Source organism: Nyctereutes procyonoides, unplaced genomic scaffold, assembly GCF_905146905.1.
Source record: "Nyctereutes procyonoides isolate TBG_1078 unplaced genomic scaffold, NYPRO_anot_genome, whole genome shotgun sequence".
NCBI classification, from domain to species: Eukaryota; Metazoa; Chordata; class Mammalia; order Carnivora; family Canidae; genus Nyctereutes; species Nyctereutes procyonoides.
The window spans coordinates 26,213,591-26,227,508 of NW_026575160.1; the positions used below are offsets into that span (position 1 = coordinate 26,213,591).

Sequence of the window (13,918 nt, forward strand, 5' to 3'; positions counted from 1 at the left end):
CAGTACTTTTTAACAACTCACAACTTTGATTCTTTAAAGGGGAGGAGCTAGTGTTTGAGAACGTATTTCTATGCAACAGGAATCTTTTTTAAAAAAAGATTTTTATTTGAGTGAAGGAGAGAGAGAGAGAGAGAGACTCTCAAGCAGACTCCCCACTGAGCATGAAGCCCAACGCAGGGCTTGAGGCCACAACCCTTGAGGCCACAAACCTGAGACAAAATCAAGAGTAGGAGACTTAACTGGCTGAGCCACCCAAGTATTCTTGTAATGAGTTGTTACAGATCTAGCTGTCTTTTTATTTATTTTTATTTTTTTAGCTGTCTTTTTAGAAATGACTTAGTGAACACTCTTTTCTTGACAATAGGGTCATTCATCACAATCATTAATAATTTTTATAGATGTGTAAGACTGTCCCTACAATAAATATGTCTGTTTCTGGAGTTTTTTACTTGGTCTTTTCTCTATCATATTTTGTTATAATCTATTTGACCCTTCTGTCTTATTTAAGGTCTCTAAGCTGTTATGCTTTGAAAAATTCTCCCCTTCCCTTTTTGTTTCTTCCTCTTCACTGTTGTGTATGAGGCCCTAGTTCCCTGGCAATTACCTGAACTTATCTTTATCCAAAATGTTTAAATACAAGTTGGCTGAAACTGGATATACTGTCTTACATTAGCAACTCAAGTGGAACAGAGACACTAGATTACCAATGTTTTCTGAAGATATAAAGTCCTCCTCCAACCCCCTTTTTAAAACCTCAGTCTACTTCTAACATTTTAATTTTTTTTTCTTTTTGGGATCATCTATAATCTGATGCCTTTATGGATCCATCCTACTCTAAAATATTTTGGGCCAACATTATTTTAATGATATATAGAACTGAAAAGATATTCCAGGGATAAAAAGAAAACAAAGGAAACAGAGTACTCTTGACCTCAGAGTAACAAGGGGGTTAGAGTTGCCAAACCCCTGCAAATTGGAAATCCACACACAACTTTGGATTCCCCCAAAACTTAACTACTAATAGCCTACTGATGACTAGAAGCCTTACTAAGAACATAGTTAAGTAACATGTATTTTGTATATGTATTATACACTATATTCTTACAATAAAGTAAGCTTTAGGAAAGAAAACATAATTAAGAAAATCATAAGAAAGAGCAAATATATTTATAGTACTGAATTTATAAAAGAAATCTGCATGTAAGTGGACCGATGCAGTTCAAACTCATGTTGTTCAGTGGTGAGCCACTGTACTCTTAATTCTCCATTTCTAACCTTCATTACCATTTCAATTACGTCATCTTTACATTCTAAAGTTAGAGTTAAATTAATCATGAGATTGGTACTATTGGAGATTTTGCTTAAAACTAATTCTACAGTCCCTTCTAACAGAGAATTCATTCATTTACTGATTTACTAGGTTCCCTCATATGTAAGACTACTGTGCTAGGCCCCAGAATTATAGCAGAGAATAAAATAGTTGCAACATCTGTGCTCATGGAGTTTTACACACTAACACAATGTTTTGCAAAATTACAGTGGTGAGGAAGATTATGATGCCCCTTGGGCCAGTAACTAAACAACTTACTGCTCTTAGAATTCTCCAACACTTTCTTAAATTCTCAACTACTATTCAGGCCTTAAGAAAACCTGGCCTTCAGACACAGGTTCTCTTGTGACTTTATGATAGACTGGATCAGTTTACTTGAATACCGTGAATTCTGTCAAACTATATACTTTCCCAGGTTTTCAAATTTGCTTCTACTTTTGAGAACATGTATTCAACCTAGAGTTAATCTATAATAGTAAATATCTTGGGAGAAATAGGCTTTTCCTCTTAAATGGCTCTTAAAGCAAATAAACATTGCCTAAAGATCTAGCGATTGAATGAGACAGACAATGTCATTCTGAAATACTTTATTATTCTGTATTTGCATTTACAGCTTAAAAGTTCTGTGCTTTGAGCTCTCCCACTGCTGCTTTAGGTAAAAATTAAGCATGTAACAATATTTCTTTTAAATCTAAAAACTACTTCTTTGAAAAACTTAGGTGGGAAAGAATCCAAGGTTCTTTGACAACTTACATATTTCAAAGAAGGCTTCCACCTAAAGTTCACATTTTATCTCTTAAGTTCTTAAGGCCATGCTCTTAATTTTAAAACATTCTCCAGAAGTAAAGCAATAACCCTCAAACATACAATATTAGATTATTCAACAGTTTCCATATTTTTCTTTTATTTATTCACATATATACTGTGTGTTTACTTATGTGCCAGGTATTAGTTGGATGTCAACGATACAGTGATAAACAAACCAAAGTTATAATCCTTAAATTTACACAGAATATAATTTAGGTAATTGCTATATAATTAGAATGTATTATGAATTATTTTCCCATGTCTTTCTACAAGTGCAGCTGAACTGAAGAATGGGAAACACACCCAGTAGAATAAATACATAGTACTATATGAAGAATATCACTTCAAAAAAAATCAGAAATAAAATGATTTGAAAAATGAACTATCCATATCCTCCTCCACGCAGTTACCTAGTATGATGAATTTGGCTACTGTCAATATACTGGAAAAATGTTATTAAATTTGGTGCAGGGAAACCATTTCAGAATTCTGTGCAACATTGTGGTTAATCTAAAAAAGCCAGCTCTGACTTTGGCAGATCCACACATAGGTTAGTCTCCCCGGGGCCAAGTGAAGCCAAAGAATGGAGAAACCCAGAGAAGGAAGGGAATGAGATCCAGGGGTCAGCCGCCTGTGACTACAACAGCTGCTGCCTGGTGAAACAGAAGAGGTAAGAGAAACTCTTACCACAAGAGGTAAGAGAACTTGAGGCTGAAACTCAAGAAGGCTCTTAGGCTGATTACAGAGTTTCAGCTCCTATTGTATCTCTTTAAATAACAGCTTCCCAATAAACTTCATGGTAGAAGTTTTAGAAAGCCAAAAGACACTTACCCTATTCTTTCTTCGAGGCCTCAAACAATAGATCCTGTACAGGCATGAGGACTAGATCTCAGAAGAGTTTTAAAATTCCTTTCTTTGTTTTACAATTAACAGCAACCTTCAAATTTATCCATACTTTTCCTCCTCCAAACCAGGGCTTTCAAACAATGTTACAATTCTACTTCCTCAAAAGAATGCGGTTTGTAAGCAAAATACAAGACTGTTAAATAACACCAGATGTAGATATTTAAAAACTGAGGTTCATGATTTTCCCCTATATTTGCCATTGTCATTTAAACACAATTTATTGCACTGTCCAGTATTTCATGCAAATAATGGAGAAATTAAAATGCCAGTGACAAGGAACTAAGTTTTTGGTCTTAGCACAATTGAGACAAAGATCAAATTCATTAAGCCTGCTTAATGCAGTGAATTTTTAACTTCTCCATTTTATACCCACTGGATATATAATTGAGAAGCTAAAATTAAACTGTTTATTTGATTTCATAATTATTAAAGAACACATATAACATACTGGAAATCTATTGTCATTAATTCTGTTTAAAGCATGAGGTATAAATAAGAATTTTATTTTTTAAGGAAAAGGGAATAACAGACTTTTTATAACCCTCCAACCTTTACATGAATTCATTTGACTTTTAAACATTTCTCAGGAATTCTTCCCGTACAAAAAAAATTACCTGTACACAAAGAGGTATAATACGTCTACAGGCATAATGCCACTTAGTACACTAGAGTCTAGGTAAAATTAATCTGCTCCACATCTTTTTCTTTGCTACTGAAATATGATTTGCATGTATCAAAAATTTTTTAATTAATACTCCTAAATGGATAAATTATAAAACAAAGCATGATTCTCAAAAGCACAAGATCTTTTTCCTTCACTAAGAAATTTGTTTAAATTAAAAGGCAAACAAGTCTATTAGTTTGACTACTGAATACTGTTAGTATTTAAAAGCAAAACATGGGAAATAATAGCTTTGCTCTAGGTACATCTTACACTTACAAACTACTGCATTTACTATTAAGCAACCAAGAGTAACATACAGAGACATGGAGCTTAAGAATTAAATGTAAACTAAGCCACCTAGTACTTTTACATATTTATCTCTCAGAATTATCCTATGTTTTTAAAAAAAATTACATTTATTTATCTATTTTCCATGTTACCTAGCACAGAGAGCTAGAAATATAGTAGCACTCAGCAAATACATTTTGAGTAATGTAAAATACTCCTGCCTTGGTGTTCTGATTGCTGAGGCGAGGTGATGCCTCACTCTACTGGTCGCCAGCATCTCTGCCTTTCAATCACAGATTTTCAGACTGAATGCCTGTTTCAATTTCAATAGTCTCTATCTTTCCTGTTTGCTTGTTTTCTAAGCCATGAAAAAAAATTACCCAGTTCTTACTGATTGGGAGAAGTGAAGTCATCAGCTAAATCATGATGTCTATTTTGTCTATTCTCTAAATCTACTTCTTACTGTATATTTCTAACTGAGCTATGGTTATATTATCAGTTCTTTATTTCATAGATAGGATCACCATATATAGTCCAAACTTGGACACTTATGAAAATAAAAGGAAACTCTATTAACAAGCATAAACCAGTACTGTACAAGACAAACCAGGGCATACGGTCACCCTATTTATAGGCAGTGTAACAAAATAAAAATTATAATACAAATTGATGGTCAAGCATTCCACCAGTTTAAATTTGTCCTGACTTTCCCCTTTAATAACTGATTCTTCATTGTCTGGGTTAGACATGTCTATGTTCAGTACGTGCTAGTATGAAATTTATCTAGATTTATCTAAGATCTGAAAATCGGTATTATACGCATGGCATCACTAGTAAAAATCTGCATAGGACTATCCTTAGTCATGACAGTTACGACAGTAATATTTTGACACTTTCATATTCAAATGCTGTGATAAGGAGTTACATTTATCAAAATGCAAGTAATTTAAGAAAAAAATGGCAAAAAAGTAGCATCACTCTCCAATACCTTATATAAAATTAGTAGATGTTTTCTGAGGTTCAATACCAAGAAACCAAGTTATCCCAATTGACTAGGCAGGATAGTACGAACTAATGGAAAAATCCATTCTCTGAGTGTAATCAGTAATTTCAAGAAGTTACAGAAAAAAAAATATGGACCAGAAAGACTTATCTACAAATGATGGGAAATAAGAGCAGATCTTTTAGGTAAAGTAGGTCTTTTGAAGAAGTACTAAATAGGAGATTTTTTATTAAGAAAGTGATCCTTCGGGATCCCTGGGTGGCGCAGTGGTTTGGCGCCTGCCTTTGGCCCAGGGTGCAATCCTGGAGACCCGGGATCGAATCCCACATCGGGCTCCCGGTGCATGGAGCCTGCTTCTCCCTCTGCCTGTGTCTCTGCCCCTCCCTCTCTCTCTCTCTGTGACTATCATAAATAAATAAATTTAAAAAAAAAAGTGATCCTTCTAAGGATAAGAAGGAGGTGATGATTAAAGTTGTAGCACTAAAAATATGTTTTATTATTCAACCCACCCAACTCTCTCCCCTCCATACACACATCTTCTCTTCCTTGGCTTTAGCCAAGTGCTGCTCTCTTTTTCCATTCCCCAGTTTTGTTAATGCTGTTGTATTTGCATTAAAAATAAATTCAGGGGGCACTGGGTGGTTCAGTAGTTGACTGTCTGCCTCCGGCTCAGATTGTGATCCTGGGGTCCTGGGATCGAGTTCTGCATCAGGCTCCCTACAGGGAGTCTGCTTCTTCTTTGGCCTGTGTCTCTCCCTCTCTCTCTGTGTCTCTAATGAATAAATAAAATCTTAAAAAAATAAAAAAATAAATAAATTCAGTTACATTTTTATTTCAGTGATTCAAGATAATAAAAAATTTACTCTATAGACTAAAATGTACAAAATAAAGTTTGTGCTGTAGTCACGTGGGTAGAATTGATCTTAATTTCCCTCAAGGCATCCTATCTTAACCTTTCTACTCCCTTTCATACTTCTCTTAGAGTACCGTTACTCTATAAACTTCCAATGAAAGATCCTCTTAATCTGTATCCTACTGATGAATATCCTTCGAACTCTTAGGTTCACTGTAGCTTAATTTTCGTTCCTGTTATATGTGAGCATTCCCTTAAGTTCCATAATGAACGTTTTCTCTCTCCTCTTTTTATTTTACCATTTTTCTCCAGACTGATTTTGGTGATATTCTGTATCTCCAGATAGTATCACGTCATTCCACTAATCAAAAAAATTCCCCAAGGCAGAGGAGACTTCTGTATTTATTTCCTGATTTTTGAATTCCTTTCTTACCTTCAGACTCACATTTTCAATAATAAGCAAGACAGTCATAATCAACATATGCCTGTTGAATTCATTAATTTAATGAGTACTTCTTGGGAACCTAATATGTGTTGACACCATACTAGGAGTTGAGTTACCCAAAGCATATGAATATTATCTTCACAGAGAGAGAAACCATGAACAGAATCAGGAAAATACAATGTGTTAGAACAAGGGTTTTTAAACTTTTAGTCTCAGAAAACCTTTGTACTATTAAAAATTATTGAAGACCCCAAATAACTTTATGTTTATGTGTGTTATATTTATTGATATTAACTATATTAAAAATTATAGCTGAGGGGCAACTGGCTGGCTCAGTTGGTTAAGTTCCTGACTCTTAGTTTCAGCTAAGGTGAAAGAGTGGTAAGAGTGAGCTTAGCTGGGAGTCTGTTTGAGGGATCTCTCCCTCGCCTCTCCCCCAAATCACAAACACACATATGTTCTTTCTCTCTAAAATAAATAAATAAATCTTTAAAAAAAGAAGTTATAGTTGAAAATTTTTAAATTTACTCAAAAATAACAATTATATATACATTTTTTTAAAAAAGAATCTATTTTCCAAAATAGAAAGTTTAATGAAAAGAGTCATTTTCCTTTTCTCCACCCCCCCTTTTTTTTTTTTTGCAAATTTCTGATGTTTAGCTAAATGGAAATAGCTAGATAATCAACATGACATCATGGCTTCATTTTAGTATGCAGCAGAAGCACTTTTTGTTTACTTTTCATCATATGGCATGTTAAAAAAACAATTGCTCAGGAGTTCAGCTTAATTTATATCTTTCACTACTTCATCAATGACAGTCTTAAGTGAAACTGTCCTTTTGTGAAAATTTTGAGCGTATGATAAAGAATACAATGACTATTAATATATTTTGGTGCCACTGCTTTGATTTGTGCTAAGATGCTAGCAACTTTACCTACCATTGCTTTTGAACTATCAGTACAAATGACCACACAGTAAAAAAAGCAAATACCTTAACATTACCATGGAAATAGTTTGAATTCACAGCTCTTCCCAAAGGGTCTCAGAAACTCCTAGAGATCCACAGACTACACTTTGAGATCTGCTGTGTTAGAGAAGTATGTGCCTTGTTAATGATACCAAGTAAGCCTAGGAGTAAAGGAAATTCTTCCTGAGAAAGGTGAATGTTTAAGATTGTGTGTAAAGATAAACAGCAAATTTTCAGGTGACCGGTGTGAGTGATGAGTTGTGAGAGAATGTTCCAGGCAGAAGGTGTAAAACCAGGCAGGAGCCGGAACTTTACATGAATAAAAGGGAGATCGATTATTATTGAGTTGTACAGTTAAAAAGAAAAAGTACTGAGAAATGAAAGAGACAAAAGTCAATTATGAAGGATTTTTTATGTTAGCAGTTTGGATTTAGTCTCAAAGGAAATCACTGAAAAACTTTAAATAAGAGAATATTATCAGGTTTTATTTCTGAAAAAATTCTCAAGGTGTACTGTAAAGAATGGATTAGAGAAAAACTGGAAGTAGGAGACTGTGCAATAGCCCTTGCAGGAGATAAGACTAGAGATAAAAGATTGAAGCAATATTCAGAACTTAGAACTGATAGTAAGACTTGTGACTAAACTCGATATGGGAAGTTAGATAGGGGAGGGAGTCAAGAATAAATCTTCAAGTTTCTGGCTTGGGCATATAGATAACATTTAATGAAACAGGGAACACTGAAAGAGGAGCAGATTTAGGTGCTTCATAGAGCAGGAAAGGGGAGAAAATTAGCTCAGTCATGATATCTCACAGGCACAAACACAGTGATGTCTAGCATACAACTAGATATCTGGACTTCAAGTAAGAGAGCTGAACTGGAGATACACAGATTTGCAATCACTGGCACACATGTGTTAACCAAAGCTATAAGAGTAAATTAAGCTGTCCTGGGATGATACGCTAAGTGTGAAGAGTAGAGAGTCCCAGGGCCAGCATCTAAAAGACAGGCTGAGAAAGGGAATGTACTGCTATTAGGAAAACACACGTAAATGGGCTGATAAAAGGACACATTCTTACAGCACATGAATTATGATGAAGACATTTTTTAAAGACAAAATTGCAGCTGTAAGAAGTATATGGAAGAAGTTGATTGTTAAGAACCACCAAATTACTATTAAGACTCATGAGATTATAATGATAGCACATCCTTCTGACACTCTCACAAAATTAATAACATTCATTGATATCTGTTTCAGAAGAGTTTTAGGTAATTCATAAGAAAATAGTAATTTGCTAGTTAAACAAAAAATACAACTCTGTTTCCTAACTTATCTTTCTGTTCCCATGATCCCATGGAAGTCTCATTAACTTTATATATTTTTATTAGATCAAATTAGATTCAATTCCAGTTACTAAAATAATAAACCATCTGGTTTAGATGCTAAATGTTTACTAGTTGAGAACATCGTACACAGAACTACATTAAGAATCTTATAAACTTAGATTTATAAGCAATTTTCTTTGCTGTATGTTTTACTAAGGAAGCACATTTACTTTAAGAATCTCTCGAGACTATTTTGTTTGGTAGAAAACATTTTGTAGTCATCATTTTCCTTTATATACAGTCAGGTTACAGAATTCTAGATCACAGTATTGTCATGATGATTTGCCAATTGAGCTGTTATATAAATTATGTTTTGAACTTATATAAATAATCTTCACTACTTTCATTCTCAACATCTAGTACTTTGCATCATTATCTGAAAACTCAGAGCTCTAGGGTTTTTACATATAGTTCTTCCCATTATTTTTATAGCTATAAGCCTATATAGTATTATTTTATTTTTATAAAGGAGGCTTAGGAATGTTAGATATTTCTCCAAGGTTATTCTCTAAGCCAGTGCTAAAACTGGGAAAGGAATTATCTTTTTAACTTTTTAGAAAGGAGCAACTGATGCATGGATTATTTGTAGTCAGCTTATTCATAATTTTCAATATACATATTTTATTTTATTTTTAATTTTTCTTAAGATTTTATTTATTCATGAGAGAGAGAGAGAGAGGCAAAGACACAGGCAGAGGGAGAAGCAGGCTCCTTGTGGGGAGCCCGATGCAGGACTTGATCCCATGATCCTGGGATCACGACCTAAGCTGAAGGCAGATGCTCAACCACTGAGCCACCCAGGCGTCCCTTCAATACATATCTTTTAAACCAAGAAAATCTATGGAGGAAAACTTTATAATGTGGAATTGGTAATATACCTTGTTTCTGTAGAAACAGCTTTAAAACATTATAATATACATGACACTAAATGGGACCTAATATTTTGATATTACTAGAATCCAAATCTGGTATATATAATTATAATTTATTAACATTTCAGTAAGATAAATGAAGAATTTTAGTTTCAGGTTCAAATTTGTATTTGTATATATACTTTGATTAATATGTAATACGTTTCAAAGTAAAAGCAAAAATCATTGAAAACCATAACTGAAACACTTAAAATTTTTTATTTATATACTGAATTATGTTCAAAAGACACTTAACTTCTTCCTTTACCACTGTAACACCTTTTATTTACTAGAATAAGCTTCAATATTAAAAAGCCCAAGAAAATAAAATGAACGGTAAAATTAAATAGAAACTAAACTAACTAAAACTTAAGGAAAAAAAGAATAGTAAAATGGTGTTCGAAGTCACTATTTAATTGTTATAAACTAAACTCCCCAAACTGGCATTAATATGTCTAATTGGGTTTTCTTTAGTGTTATTTTCCCTCCATCACAAACTTTATATAGCCAATATCTTACATTCTAAGGCAGAAAGGAGATAAGGCCTATAAGTAAGATTCCCGGTTTAACAGAGACCATCCCATTAATAGTCTTTACAGTCTTGCCTTTCACTCAGTGCCACCACCTCTTCTTCCTTCCTTTTTTTCTCTACCAGTTAACCAAGTCTCAAGTAGATAATCATAAACACATGATTCTGCTGCTTTAAAAACGTCCTATCTTCGTTTCTTTCATCTGTCCTTCCACCCATAAAGCATGTTAAGTCTCTACCCCAAGAACTATAAATATGAAGATCCTTAGCACTGAAAAGAGCTCATACAATAATAAATTCTTCAGATCCCAATACTCGAGTGAGTAGATGACATAAACAGTAATTCTAAAAAAAGGAAATAAAGAAATGATCCTATTGCCTGCGCTAGCCTTAGCTGCTAAGATACTTAAGAGTCAAACTGTGGTCCTATTTACAGCAAGAGTAATGGACATAAGTGGCAGATGAGTTTCATCTCTAATACTAATTGGTAATGGCTTTTTAGGTGCTGTGTAAAAATGACCCTAAAGCCAAGTACAGGATTTGCAGAAAAGATCCAATTACCTTCATTTATCATGAATTTTGGAAAGTATAATGACAGCATGTGTGCCATGTTTCAATGCCATGTCAAGTACTAGAACTTCATAGAATGAATTTTATTTTCCTGATTTAATATGATTTTCCTTTATTTTATAAATTTACTCTTCCTTATGTATTTATTAGAAGTGCCTATTAACCCAGGATACCATTTTATTCCAACACATTAATAAGGAGTAAAAAAAAAAAAAAAGAAAGAAATAAAGAAAATTAGTGCTCATGAGTCTTGACAAAGTGGGCACTCATGTTGCTAGGAGTAATGGATTTAGTATCATATTTTCTGGAAAGTCATTCAGTAATATGTACAAGTGCCTTGAGTCACTCAAAGTCTTAAACTCAGAAATCTACTTCCAGAAATCCATCCCAAGAACACAAAAACTTAAGCACAAAGAGATGCTTAATTCAGAGATGAAACAACTGTGAGAAAAAAAAGTACCCAAATGTCCAATAATGTATACAAAGCAAGATCCTTTCCACTATATTATCCTTCAAAAAGAGGGCATTACATTTGAGTCCTTACAAAGTCTGCATTATTGAGCCCTCTCAACTTCTTTGACCTCTAAAGTACTACTTGAGAAAAACAGCCCAAAAATGACTTCACACAATGTAGCTTAGATGTTCACTTGTTGAAAGTCAGATGATGAACCTGACCAAAAAGAGGGTGGGGAGCAAAAAATTTAGTACAGATTTGGTAATTATATACAGAAGTACAGTTTTACAGTTTTAACTGGTAGATGTTTTCTTATAAAGATCATATTAAAAAGAAACATCGTGAGACAACTAGATGAATTCTCCAGTTTCTCACCTTAGATTTGTTTCCATCACAAGCAACTAAAGCATAACTTAACCCCCAAATACAGATAATAATACAGTCATTATCGAATCATGTTTACATAGTCAGGAACACATCAATTTTACTTTAGAATAGGTAATGGGAAGACTGGTTCAGTATCTTAAACTACATTCTGTTGGCCTCGCAGCACAAATTAGGAAGTATTCCTTTTGATTCTATCTTCTGGAATAGACTGCAGAACTGGTATCAGTTTTTCCCTTAAATGTTCAGATTTCACCAGTGAAACCAACTGGGCCTTCCGCTTTGTGTTTTGGAAAGCTATTCGTTATTGATTAGATTTCTTAAATACATATAGACCTATTCTGATTATCTATTTCTCCTTGTGTGAGTTTTGGTAGATTATGTCTTTCAAGGAATTGGTCCATTTCATCTAAGTAATCAAATCTGTGGGCATAGAGTTATTCATTACATTCCTATGGTAAATAAATAAATAAATAAATAAATAAATAAATAATAAATAAATAAAATCTTTAAAAAACAAACAAACAAAAACCTAAACCAGAAACAGTAATTTCTTGACTCTGGCAGGGTAGAATTGGCAAATCCACTCCTTAAGAAACAACTACAAAACCAGACACAATCATCAAAAACAACCATTTTGGAACTCAAAACAAAGGCAAACAAGTTGAGAAGTGTTTATTCATGAAAACAAGCTGATTCTAGGTTCAGAACAGTGAGGATATATGGTGTTTTTGCCTAAAGCCACTCATCACCCCACCACTTGCTCAGTTAGTATGGAAGTTCCTCAAGGACAGGGTTGGCTGTGAAAAGCAGCATCTTCGCTGCTGGAAGGGGCTAACTTGATTGGGACTAAAGAGTAAAAAACCCACAAAGAGCATTGTCAGTAAAAGTAGAAAATAGAGAAAGTCAGCAGCTATGCTAATCTGAGGTTGTAGCTTTGGTTGGGCTGAGCTGCAGACTGGATAACTAGTAAGAAATTTAACAAGAAAAATCCTGGAAGTGAGAAAGGCTACTTAAGGTCTCCACATAGCCTTTACTGATCAGGAGGCTAAGTGAACATGCAAAGGAGATCAAAGCGGGTCTGGGAAAAAGTAATTGGTCAGGCCGACTTGAAAACTACCTAGGTGTTAAAAGCACTCCCCAATCAACACACCCACTGGCAGAGGGTGGAAGCCTATCTGGCTTGAAATAATTGAGTACTACAACCTGCACTATCATTGACCACTAAGATGTGCAGATGAACTCTAGGAAACAAGTCTGAAAAATAAAAATAGCAATACAATACAAACTGCAAGGAAGGCAGATCCCACAGATTAAGCCTAAGCAAATTATTAAAAAACCATCACCACCATCCTCCTTGGGGGAAAATCCAAAATGTGAGTTTCTACAATATAATGTCAAAAATACATTGGGTGGCTTTTAACAACAACAAAAAAATGTAAGACAAAGAAAAATAGGAAAGTATGGTCCATACTCAAGAAAAACAGCAGTAAATAAAAAATGGTTCTTAGTGAGCTCAAATTTTGGATTTAACAAAGACTTCAGAGTAGCTATTATAAAAATGTTCCAAGAATTAAAAGAAAACATGTTCAGAGAATTAAGGGAAAGTCTAATGACAATGACTGAACAAATATGGTAATCTGAATAAAATAGAGACCATAAAAAAGAACCATATAGAAATTCTAGGGTTACTATTTCCCATATGTACCTTTGATAGCAGCATACCTATATATTTTTTTACACTGTCATCATTTAAAAAATATTCAAGAATATTCATTACACCTGAGTTACAGGATGTTCAGTAAGTCACGTTTTGTAAGCTCTGTAGTAACTTTTGATAAAAGGTAAAGACAGATGCCTTATCCTTTCCTACTGAACTAATAAAAAATAAGTGAATTAATTTTTAAATGAAATTGCTTACAACTGACTAGATATTATTTTCAACATGGTGTAAAAGAGTAACCAGAGGTAATTCTATGTTTGATACCTACAAATTTAAATTGTTAAGAGACTAATAAATTGTATTTTCATGGTTAGCTCTTAGTGTCTATCAAGAATGTTTTTTGAATTATTCAAGTTTAGCATTTTCAATAGATTAAGAAAGTTTTACTTGATATTACAAATCTATTCCGGTATAAGGTATATAGAGAATTTTAACACTACCAATAAACTAGATTATAATACTTTTTCTACATATATATATATATATATATATATATATATATATATATATAGAAAAAATATATATTTTTTTGCTCCTCCTCACCCTCACCCTAGAGCCAACGTTATTGTTGGGTGTTTGTTGCTCTTTTTTTTCCCCCCCCTTTGGGGGAGTTTATTTCCCAGTCAGAAAAGGAGAAGCAGGGTCAGGCTCTGGAACATCCTAGGCCCAAGCCTAACAAGGGAGGCGAGGGGAGGGAG

General features: G+C 33.8%; 1 protein-coding gene across 2 annotated transcripts in view; it reads right to left on the reverse strand.

The window, feature by feature from the left end:
* BMT2 (base methyltransferase of 25S rRNA 2 homolog) overlaps positions 1-13,918 on the reverse strand; it is an 86,652-nt gene that overhangs the window by 39,477 nt on the left and 33,257 nt on the right. The window lies entirely within an intron of this gene.